This window comes from Poecilia mexicana, unplaced genomic scaffold (assembly GCF_051168715.1).
Source record: "Poecilia mexicana isolate PSO_F unplaced genomic scaffold, ASM5116871v1 scaffold_14, whole genome shotgun sequence".
NCBI lineage: Eukaryota > Metazoa > Chordata > Actinopteri > Cyprinodontiformes > Poeciliidae > Poecilia > Poecilia mexicana.
Window position 1 is genome coordinate 16,744,221 of NW_028263383.1, and position 11,642 is coordinate 16,755,862.

Here is an 11,642-nt window from a genome sequence, read left to right on the forward strand (position 1 = left end):
AACGAATCGCAGACGAAGCAGTGAAGGGAAATGTGAATCGAATGGAGCTGCGTAAGGAAATGGCCAGGCAGACCTCCTGCGATGTGTGAAGATGTTTTCTCTATGTATTGTTGATCTATGATTTTGATCTACAAAACAGTAATAAAAATACTTATAATCTAGGGCACAACATTTTCTCCTCTTCAGAGGATTAATGACAGATGTTTCCAGGACCGTCATTCTGGTTATTTTCTCTCTGAAGGATGAAGGCCAGCTTTTTAATCAGGAAATGTGGGCAACGTAAGCAGATTGAGCTGTAAGGCCTCTTCTTCATCTTATGGAGACATGAAACACCACATTAATGGTAAAAGCTACAAAGAGAAACATTGACGAAGGCTGAGGCCAAGGTTGGTGGAGCTCCAGAATTAGAACGGATCTAAAGAATGCCTCGCTCCTCCGAAAACGGTTCCCGTCTGAAAAGGAGAGCACTGGTGTCGGCAGGCTCCCGGTCAACTTTCCACTCCTTCAACGATTCAATAGAAAAAAGGCCAGCAAGCTCATCCACACTGAAGGGTATTTATATGGCGCTGCTGCAAGGACACCTCTGCAGAAACGGCACAGCGAGCCACGCAGAGAGAAGCTGAAGAGGGAGCAGAGAGTGCAGAGCTTTAAGATCCTTCCTCTCAGCTGGCAAAACCCATTGTGATAAAGAAAAATAATAAAATCCCTGTCCTCGAAGCAATGAGAGCTGATTTATTTGCCCAGCAACAATTTCTCTGCTAAGTAATGGCAGGCAATCAACAGGAGCCACCTACAGCTCTAGTTCACAGAGGCAGAGATATTCCACACATTAGTATTTACTGCTGACAGCCAGACTGCTGCCTTATTTACTGGACTGTGTACAGAGCAGGGGAAAAGTTCATCATTCTGGTCCTGCAGTCTTAGGGTTTTAATAAGCCCTTTTTCTCAGGGTGGAAGAGTTATGCAACAATCACCTTTAATGAATTAAAAAAAAAACACACACACACACAAATTGTGTGTATAAGTTAGAATTTCTTGCTAGTTTCCCCATGAATCTTCAAGCTGTTCTCGTCCTCCAGTCTGCTTTGGGTTCATTCACACCAGCCCCGTTTAGTCTGCTTTAATCAAACTCTAGTTCTTTTGCCTAAAAAGTGTCAGATTTGTGTGGGGAGAAAACTCTGACGTGGACCAAAAAAAGGCAAACTCTGGTCCGTCTAAAAACCTAGCTTTGGCTCAATTGAAAGTGAACTCTGGTTTGAATTAATGGCAGTTTGAATTAGCATGTGAACGCCAAGTGAACCAGGTACTACACCAACAGCAGGAAGCGCACCATAGCGCAGGGCATTCTGGGTAAAAACAACAGCCGGAGAAATGACTCGTGATCTTTTGCCAAAGACAAAGAAGAAACCTTAAAACTGCTAAAATCTGACACTACTCCATTTTTGCCTACATTTAACGAAGAAGGAAGTTGCACTGTGCTTTCCTCAGAGGTTTTCATGCTGCGTCATTCGACAGTTCTTGTTTCTTGGGGGAACAGATTATTTGAAGAGTTTGGTTCATTTGACACAGTGCAGTATGAACGTGAACCACATGAGCTGAAACTGGAACAAATGTTGCAATTTTGGTCCCCAATCGACCGTCGGGTGTGAAATCAGTTTTTATTCCAAAACCAGTTCAGTTGTGTGTTTGCAATCATTGCAACACTCAACCGTCTTCCAGGTTTTAACCATGTTGATTACTTCGCCTACTTTGAGCAAAGCATCAGCACCACCAAAACAACACAGATCCAAAATAACTGATCAAAACTGGTTCAGGAATGGATTCATCTGAGCAATAAGCTCTTCTGAAAGGCCCCAAACCCAACTGCACTATGATGTGTGTGTTTTTTTGTTTTTTTTGTTTAAAAACATTAAAAACATAGATAAACTATACACTTCCTTTATCAAATACTTACTATTGGCTTCAAAAAGTTAGGTGAAGATTTAACACCAGGAACATTAAATCAAAAATGAGTGCAGGCGCGTGCATGTATCTGAAATTGTATGAAAAATTGCACACATTTTATAAAGCGAAATAAAATCTACAATAAATCCAAACTTTTTTTAAAGAAATGAGTAATTCCACTCCGGATAAAAAAAAAATAAAAATAAAAAAATTACAAAGGCTTCATTAAAAAGGTCAACATTATCAATTAATATTACACTGATGGCGATGAGGAATGTGTGAAAACTTTTCGCTGACACTGCAAGTTCAGACCTAAACATGATGGCACAGGAAGAAAATGGAGCAGCATAATTATTACAACTCACCCCAAAGGAAAAAAAGAGTGTGTGAACGAATTTTTAATCAGTTCTCTAAGCGATCAGCTATTTTACTTTAAACTATAAACACCACCCTGGATGTGGAGGATAATTAATACTCACCCTCATGGGACAACAGGAGACATAAGTCTAAAAAAAAAAAAAAAAAATCTATTTAAGCCAAATAAAATTATGCAGAACTGACAAGTCCATGCAGCATCCAAAAAGGAAAAAAAGCTGTAGAACACACATATTGTGTTGTTGCGTGTCAATGCTGGTCTATTTCTGCAAAAAAAACAACAAAAAAAAAAAAAAACTACTTCCTTTGTGCAGTTATGTGACTAATCATTTTTGCTTCCTTTATCTAAAAAAAGCAAAGAGTTTCCCAAGGTCGAAGCAAGTTAAAAGCACTCTCCTCAACTATTCGTGTGCAGGCTTAAATCTGCACATCATCCTCCTTTTTGGAAGAACATCAAAATCCTGTTTAGGTGTGGAACGACTGTGCAAAAGTGGAGAGAAGGCAGAGTTTGAGCGGGGGGGAGAGAAAACTGTGACGGGTAGCGAACAGAGGAGAAGCTGCTGTCTGAGGAGAAGGTTTGGACAGACCTGTTATCCAACAACAGCAGCTCTCTGCAAATATCTGACTGAACAGCATCTGGATCAGAATCAGACGTTCAAGAAGTGCTCCTCGTTTCCTGTGGACCGGGTCGCATTCTGTTGCTGCTTCTTCATGGTAGTTGTGGCCCGGTGGCACGAGGACGGCTTTTGTTGAAAGAAAGTCACATAAAATCTAACTTCAATTTCTACGGCACGGATGCAAAAACCTAACACTGCACATCACTGTAAATAACATCAGACCCATATCGGCTTGATTCAAGTAAATCATTTCTTAATACTCTGAACTGAAGATAAACTACAGGCTCAGTGAGCAAACATGCATGTCCGTTCTCAGTTTTTGGTTTTCCTCATTTCTGCTCACAAGCTGCACCGTTTAGATATTCCCCTGAAATTAAACATGTGCTGATGATAATAAATAACCGGCGCAGCGGGTACATCAGGTACCTCCAATACACATGCTAATGAAAAGTGGGGAGAAGTGTAAGAGTGTGTGTGTGTGTGGTTGCTTGACTGCACTTGATGAGGTTTAAGTGAGAGATCTGAGAAGTCCCTAAATCCTTGCTGGTTGTGTTTTATGCTAAAATGAAGCGTAAGTGGAACGGAGTGGAAAGATGAGAACCTGGAAATGCATTCACATGTGGATCCACGCTCCCCGGCTACACCTTCCCACCCCAATGAACTGAAGCTTGGAGTGATGCTCCTAAAGCCTTGCTGACATCAAAAATTTGATTTTCATCAAGTAGGTGTGGAAATATGAAAGGTAGCATTGAGGCATACCAGCAGCCTTACCTCTTTGGGATGTTAATTGCACCAAAAATCTGGATTCTGTTCAAAAGAGAAAACAATTATTTTACTTAATATTTGTTGAATTTTCATTTTAAACTTGGTGGCTTATTCCTAAATTGCACGATAAGTATCCAATAGAAGTGGCTAATCTGATATAAATTATAAATGCATGCTGCAATGTATTGGAGCTCATTGCATGTTTTCTGCCTACGAGTTACCAAGAAACAGTCTGACGCTCTATTTAAAGGGCAAATTCCCAAATTTAGGAATGCACCTGGAGAACAGAAACACAGATAAATAAAGACAAAAGTCAACAGAAAATCTATTCCTGCAACTGAGTGCAGAAGTTGTCAAAAATGCTTACAATGCAGGTAAACCAGGTGTATTGCTTAACGTGTTTTTGCTTCAATTCGTCAGATTAAATTTAGGTTGCTGAAATGAAACCATGAGGGAGCGAAGGAGGGATGGCTAAAATGGTGCGACTAAAACTGATTATTCATTAAAACTCCCACCAAAGTGGAGACTTGAGAAAAGTCTCCATTTGTGTTTGAGAAATGGGAAAACGAAGACTGTCGCATTACAGTCTGCGTCAAATAATGCGCCAATACATCCACGTGCTTGTGTTGACATAACTAATCGACATTGCCCAGGGTTTTATTAACTTTATATGCTGATATCCTACTTAAAAGTAGTTTAATTCATAAAAGGAAGTCATTGTTTGTTTTTTTCTGGATAAAACTCCCAGGTAGAAAGCCAGACTAATTAGGCAAAACTAATCAGAGACATTAATCGTAATGTGTAGACTAAGACCTAAATATTTTCTATATCTTTAAACATTTCTTCATTGCAGTGCAATATCAAAATCTCTGGTCAAACAGGAAGGATGTGCAATCACGTCGTTGCTGGCGGGAGAGGCAAAAAGCAGCTCCAGTTCGCAACACGTGATCCTCAGTGGAAACAAAGCGATTGAGTACGACTGGTTTGCATGGAACATAAACAGACGGCTGAAGATGGCTGCTGCCTGCTTTTTGTAACTCGAGCCGCCTCGTTTTCACACACACACCCTCATAAAACAAATTATTATTTTATGCAAAGACCAACTGCAGGCAATGTGTCATCTGTGGAGTTTATGGAGAACAAATCCAAAGAGATGCGAGAGTGCAATTTCTGCTTTTCAGCTCAGTTAAAAAACTACTTTAATTAAATTTAACATTGTTGCAACTCGTATTAGTACAATTTTCTCCAACTAGTCGTTTGCTCACGTCATCTCCAGTAAGTGGACAGTATTACAGCAAAAAATCATAGTTGTATAACTGCTTCATTAAGAGGAAACTCAGGGTTGCCCCATCATTTTCTTCATTCCCCCTCCAGTGGTTCCACAGTCGTCCCCAGAACAGAACCAGCCTTCTTTATCTGGTGTTTGGGCCTTTTTAAGTCCATGGCTGCAATGCTGTTGCCTCAGCAGGTGATTGCACAAGACACCCGTCATCCAGGACAGTCTGGTCTGAGCTCGTCTATCAGATTTTACCCCATTTCACAGTAATAATCGCAGAACAACCCGTGTAAGAGTTAGGATCAGCAGGATGGTCGAAAATCGAAAAAGATCTCCACGCTCCAAGGGAAATTGTTGAAACGTGATTTCAGAGAATTATTAGCAATTAATTACTTTTGTGATCCAAAAAGCAATATAAGCAATTTATTTCCCATGAGAACAAAGGTTGGCATCGAGGTTGTCTATAGTTGCCAACAGGTATTAATTATGTTCCGTTCAGAAAATAAGTGGAAAGGTGTGGAAAACAAGACACGTTCTTGAACAACTCGGTGCATTTATTTAGCGTAGCACAGCAAATGCAACTAACCGAACAATGCCGTCATACTTTCGACATCTCTTACTCTTTCTACCGTTTCTCATTTATCCTGATCAGCGGCTCCACCTAAAGGCGAGGAGTAGTATTACACAACACAACAATATGTTTTCCTAAATCTGTGACAGGTGGCTAACGTTACATGTACCGGCTAATCGTAGTGGCTATCTGGCAGAGTTAGCTAACTAAAAACTAAATTGAGCTAAGTAAATTATGTCAAAACAACAACTGTGAGGCACTATTTACAAGTGTGTCAAATAAAAACAAAAGCACAACGCCATAAAGATTGCATAAGTTAAATAATTTATTTGATACTAACCTATATTACCTTCGAGATACTTGGAGTGAACGTTTCAAATTTAAAAGTTTGTTGTAGTTAGAACGATTTAATCACTCTGTTAAGAGTAGAGAATTAAATAGGATGTTTGACAAGCCATTACTGCATTTTAACCAATAAAATATAGATTTGCAAATATATATATTAAATGCCTCATTTACTGAAATGTTTGGTTTCATGACTTATAAGCATAATAAGTTTCTGGAGAGCCTAACCTTTATTGTCTAATTACTCAATTATTCGCCACAATAATTGATAGAATGTTGATCACTAAAATGATCTTTAGCTAAAGCCCTAAAGAAGAATGATTTTTACAGATAATAATCACTAATAATGGATGCTAATCATAGTTAAAATTAATGCATTTTAAATTAGCAAAACCTTGTTGTTTTACAGTATTTGCTGCATTTCTGAATATTTTCTGACTGCTCGACAGTAAAACTAGAAAGAAAATGTTTGAATACTGTTCCTAATTCTCATAGTGCTTAAAAATGAAGCTGAATTTGGCTAATATTGTTAAAATCTACTAAATTAAAGCTCAGAAATCATCCACCAGACTAACTGTGAATCTCACTCGTAGTGGTAATATTTTTATTCTTTCTGATGCTGCAGCATTCTGAACTGACTAAAGCTTAGCGGTAATCATAAACACAACATGAAAAATAAGTTTGGAGGAGCCTCTCCATTCTGTTATTTTCCAAACTCGTGTCTTTCAACCCTGCGACGGCAGAACGATTCCATAACGGCCGAGTTGCACAAACACACGCTGAGAGCTTCCAGGAACTCGGGGGGGCCGATTCGGCAGAGGAGAGACGGCAGCAGCAGATGCAACAATAACAAGAGCGGCGACAGCGAGTGTACAGCTGCGCTTTGGTGTCAGGGATGCTAGATTGAAGATTGTGAGACTTTAAACACAGAAATGTTTGCTTTGGATACAGCGGGCATGTGCTTCTGGGAAAGCACGCTTCAGTTGTACATGGCAGCTTGTCTTCCTACCTCTGCTTCAACTGAACTGTGTCAAACAAACCAAACTCTTCGGAAAAAATATATATACATTTCCTCCCTTGCCTGTGGTGGTGCTGCACCAAGAACTATTGAAGAAAAACCAAAGTAGAAGACACGAGAGCAACTTCATCATTCCAGAAATGTTAACAACAATGGAGTTTAGCAGTTGTAGGATTTTTCTTTTGCCTTTGATAAAAGAGCATATATACATGTGACAATAATGAAAATGAAAGTGGCAGCCATGCAGGGTAAAGCTATACAGCTGACACCAACCAGCACAGGGCGATGATAGGCCAGAGTCCAACCCTCTGCTTGCCCATCAGGCTCATGTGGGCGGAGCTAACCTTTACATAATACAGGTGAGAAATACCCAGCCCTGCATGAACAGCTGTCAGGACAAGTGAAAAAGCAGCTAATCTAAATTAGACATCACTTTAAACACACCATCTCCACAGTCACACACGGTGGTGGCAGCATTGTGCTGTGTGAATGCAAGATGCCAAGAACAGCAGATCCCTTGGGAATAAAAAACTAAAACGCACAGTGGTGCTCAGGATCTTTTGCGTAATGCCACTGCACAAACATCAAAAGAGACGCTACTGATTTCTGTTTATGAAGTCGATTTGCTTAAGAGGCGGAAAGATCTCGAAGGTGTCGACACTTCCCTCTTTAAAAGACGGCTTCAGCTGTGCGAAGGGAGCTGATGCCGTGTCACAGCCTTCAGCACATACAGCAGAAATAATAAAAAGGAAAAGAAAAATCAATAGACCATAACCAGCTTTTTCAGCAATCCAGCTTCCTCTTGTCTGTTTATTTTTCCCTTTTGTCTTCTCTTTCTACAAAACTGCACTATTCTGCAGCAGCATTCTGCAAATGTGCACGAGGCCAGCGGGACAAAACGAAAGCCGCTTTACTTGCTGCCGAATTGTTCCAGTTGGAAAAGCCGTCTAAAGTTCACAGAATCCCATCCAGAAATCCTTCCCCCCCCCCCCCCCTTTTCACGTTACGTCTCTCTCGGTGCCGTCTGTGACATTCACGGCCCATAAAAAAAAACAAAAAAAACAAACTGAAGCATTTAACAAGTCCAAAAGAGGGAAGTGGAGCGGCTGAACGCCCGACAGCCACAAACGCGTCGGCAGTGTTGCAACACAGCCTCCGAGCGGCTCAGCTGAACTCATTTTATGCATGGCCTCGGGGGATGGAGGTTGTCACACTGCCAAGCTGGTTTTCTGTGTGCGAGAAGCAGGCATCGTGTCACATTCTGCTGGTTCCGCTGGTCTGAGGAGCAGAACAGATGCGTTATGCATTACATGTCAGTCATGTTACTGAGTGGAAGTTTGCGCATGAACGCTGCCCCTCCTTCAGCCCACCCTCCACCCACTCAAACGCCCCCGGTGAATCGCTTTGTCAGCATTACCTTCTGCTTCAAGATTTCAGGCGTGCAGAAAAATTAAGCATCTTCCTGCAAATACTAACATGTTGAATGTTAAGTTCTCCATTGATTTTTCATCTACAGTAACTTCCTTGAGTCTAGCAGTTGTTGTGCCGGGTAAACAGTAGTTTAGGTGACTTATTTTAGTGCAGGATATAAATTGGTTGCATGTAAAAACAAACCAAAATAATTTCTGTACCTAATTTTGGACAGTTACAGCAAACAAAATTCTCAAACTATTATTAGCACCGTCTTCTGTATGATTCCAACTATGTTTATCAGTTCTTTATGAATGTTAGGTCACATTTTTAAATCGAAGGGAATGTCAAACTCATCCCAATTCACCATTTCTAAACCTCTGAAGCAAAAGAAAAACTAGTCTGTGGCTGGACCCCCGCCACCCCACCTCGGGGAAACCCCTTGTTGACATGGGTCCTATAAGCAGTAGCAGCTTTTCTTGTTTATACCTTAGGCTGGCTCTGCTCTCATTTTGCAGAATGACTGAGCACCACCCTCCAGCTCTGTCAAACTTATGAATATATCAAACCTGCAGAACCGGTTAGATGAGCCCCAGTTGAGATGGACATGAAGCTTCAGCCTCATCAGTGTGATGCAAATGCCTCGTCCACTGTGGCTTACAGTTATTTCTCAAAGAAAAAAACACTGTTACAGTAAGCGCACACCACAGAGTTCACACGCAGGAGGCCCCGTAAATATGCACATCAGGGCTTACAACTATGAATTGTTTCAGCAGTACCTTTATTGCCAGCCACACACAAACACACACACGCATACACACATTCAGCTACCCTAAGAGGGGGCAGGATCCCTTCATACCAGGTGCATGACACAGATCCACACCGTGCATGCTGTGTTGCGTTGCAGCCACCGGTTCTCCGCTGCGCAGAAAGCGGGTACAAACTGCCGAGCATCCCGCCTCTTCCCGGTGTGTGCGGTGAGTGAGAGCCAACCGCATTACATTCATTACCCCGCCATTAATGTGTGCAAGGTGCAGAACGCGAATGCACCAGGAATAAAAAAAGAAAGAAAGAAAGAAAAGTTTCACTCACCCCCTCCAAACGGGATCCTGGAAGCTCTCCACCGGAGGGGATCCGGAGGGATGTCCCGTTAGGATGCCTCTCCTTACAGCCGAAGCGGGGCAGCAGATGATCCGACGGGCTTCGGAGCTCTAGGTGTGCGGCAGGATCGGCTCCTGACAGGAGCTGCGTCCCATGCTTCACACCCTCTCTTCCGGAAACCACGGACACGGCAGCCCACGCGCCCCCTTTCCCTGCGTCTGTTTACATGTATCAGTGAAGCAGGCGGAGGGATCGCTGCGCTCGGCTTGTCTGGCTGCTGCACCGCCGCAGCGGAGAGGTTCGGAACAGCACCGACGGGGAGGGCGGGGGTGGCCCACGAGCACTTTCTGATTCAGTCCGGCTGCTTTTGTCGCGCGTCGGCAAGCGAACGGATCCCAACAACTTTTATTATTCGAACAGGAATCCACCCGTGGGTCCTAAAATCCGCCCACTTCGCGCAGCGTAATCACCCGAAGACCAGCGCTGCTGTGAAGCACCAGGGATTCGCGTCCACCTATAACGCGGCTCGGTTTCTGTCTAACCAAGCACGTGCGCTGAATTTCATAATAAGCTTTAATACCGCACGTGCCACGCAGTCCAATCTTTCATATCGGGTCTCCATTAAACACTGGACTACGTGGGGTTTAGGGCAACCAGCGCCCCTAGTGGCCAGCTCCCGGAGATATTTCCCGAAAGCCAGGATTCCATTGAAGTTCTGATTAGTTCTGCAGAACCAGGAGAATCAAAGCCTAATTACTGAGCTCTGCTGAGCCAGCTGGACGTGACACGGCTGAGTAGGCTCCGTTATGACAAACCTGGCTTTAACTAATCAATGTGTTTAGGTTCTCAACAACTCATTCAGTACGTTTACTGTCATTTCTATTATTTTTTTATATAGAGCCTTTTACTCCTACAGCTTTTTCCAACAATGTGATGCTTTATCGTATTTTATGCGATAAAGCATCACATAATTGCACACAATTAGTATGATGCAATATTTTGTGAAAGGGGGTGGTATGATGTAAATTTTATACTTTATAAATCTTCAAGCCTGTTCACTCTGACACTCCTAAATTAGGTCTCAGAGACCGTAACAGTTAAAAGAAATGTTTTCGTCCTTATTTTTAATTAAATGACATCAGACTTTCACATAGCGCTTCAGTTGCTTTACATGAAATCAGTGATTTTCAATCATGCACACATTCACACGCTGGCGATGGCAAGCTACTGGATTGTAACCAGTCTACAATATAGCAAGGTTATTATATGGTGGCCAAAATCAGCAGGCAAGGTGGATGCAGTGTCTTACCCAGCGACACAACAACAGATTTGTCTAGAGCTGTAGTATTATGAGCACCTACGTTAGAAATTGTTCGTAACTTACAGCTGCATCAATACATCAATACTTCTCCGAGTTTCTACAAATAGTTTTGACACAACTCATCGTGGTGTGTAAGAGCTTTGTCCTTTTCGATGACCCGGTTTCAACCAAGCTGCAGCCGTCAGCCAGATGGCCTCATATCTTTTCTCTAGATTACTTTGATCTGCAGAAACGTTCCCGTCAACACAATGGCGGCTGACAGTTCATGTGAGGTTTCCTCTCACTGGTTTTCACAGCGCAGTGCATCATGACCAGACAGATAAAGAGTTTTGTGGTTTCATCTGATGCTACTTTGAAAACTTAAGCAATGCTGCTAGTATTTTTTTTACTACTTTAAGAAGAAGAGCCTTTCATCTTACAACCCTTTTTAAAAACAACAAATGTCTTGTCTTGAACTTTGACCTTTTACCTGCCAACTGAGGCCTGTAGAGTCTGGGATGTGTCTTTTAAGGTGTCTTTTACATTTTACATTTTGGGAGGATTTTATTGAATTTCCAATAACAGAATGTCACTAAAAGTACCAACAATATATTTTTAGACTTTTTTTTTTAATCTTGTCATGAGATTAGAAAGTATTTTCCACAAACATCAACATCCCATTGAAGAAAATGTGTCCTTACTTGTTCAAACATTTTGTGTTTCTCTATTTAAAACCTAAAGATAGAAGTAACATTTCAGTTCTTCAAAAATGACAAATTTCCTATATAAAAAAAATATATAAGTTGTATTTTTTTCAAAAGATAATGTGATATTTGTGGCTATAAACCAGTTTACTTAGCTGGATTGAGAGCAAAAATGGCTCTTTGGGTTGCAAACCTCTGGTGTAGACAATGTATAAA

General features: G+C 41.6%; 1 protein-coding gene across 2 annotated transcripts in view; it reads right to left on the minus strand.

Annotated features, from left to right (window-relative positions):
- Positions 1–10,055, minus strand: part of camkk1a (calcium/calmodulin-dependent protein kinase kinase 1, alpha a) — a 61,488-nt gene extending 51,433 nt beyond the window's left edge. Inside the window, exon 1 of one of the 2 annotated variants that reach the window (XM_014994686.2) lies at positions 9,414–10,055. The gene's annotated coding sequence lies outside the window, so the exon portion shown is untranslated. The remainder of the gene's footprint in view (positions 1–9,413) is intronic. The other variant, XM_014994687.2, reaches the window with a different exon arrangement.
- Positions 10,056–11,642: the final 1,587 nt, after the last annotated feature.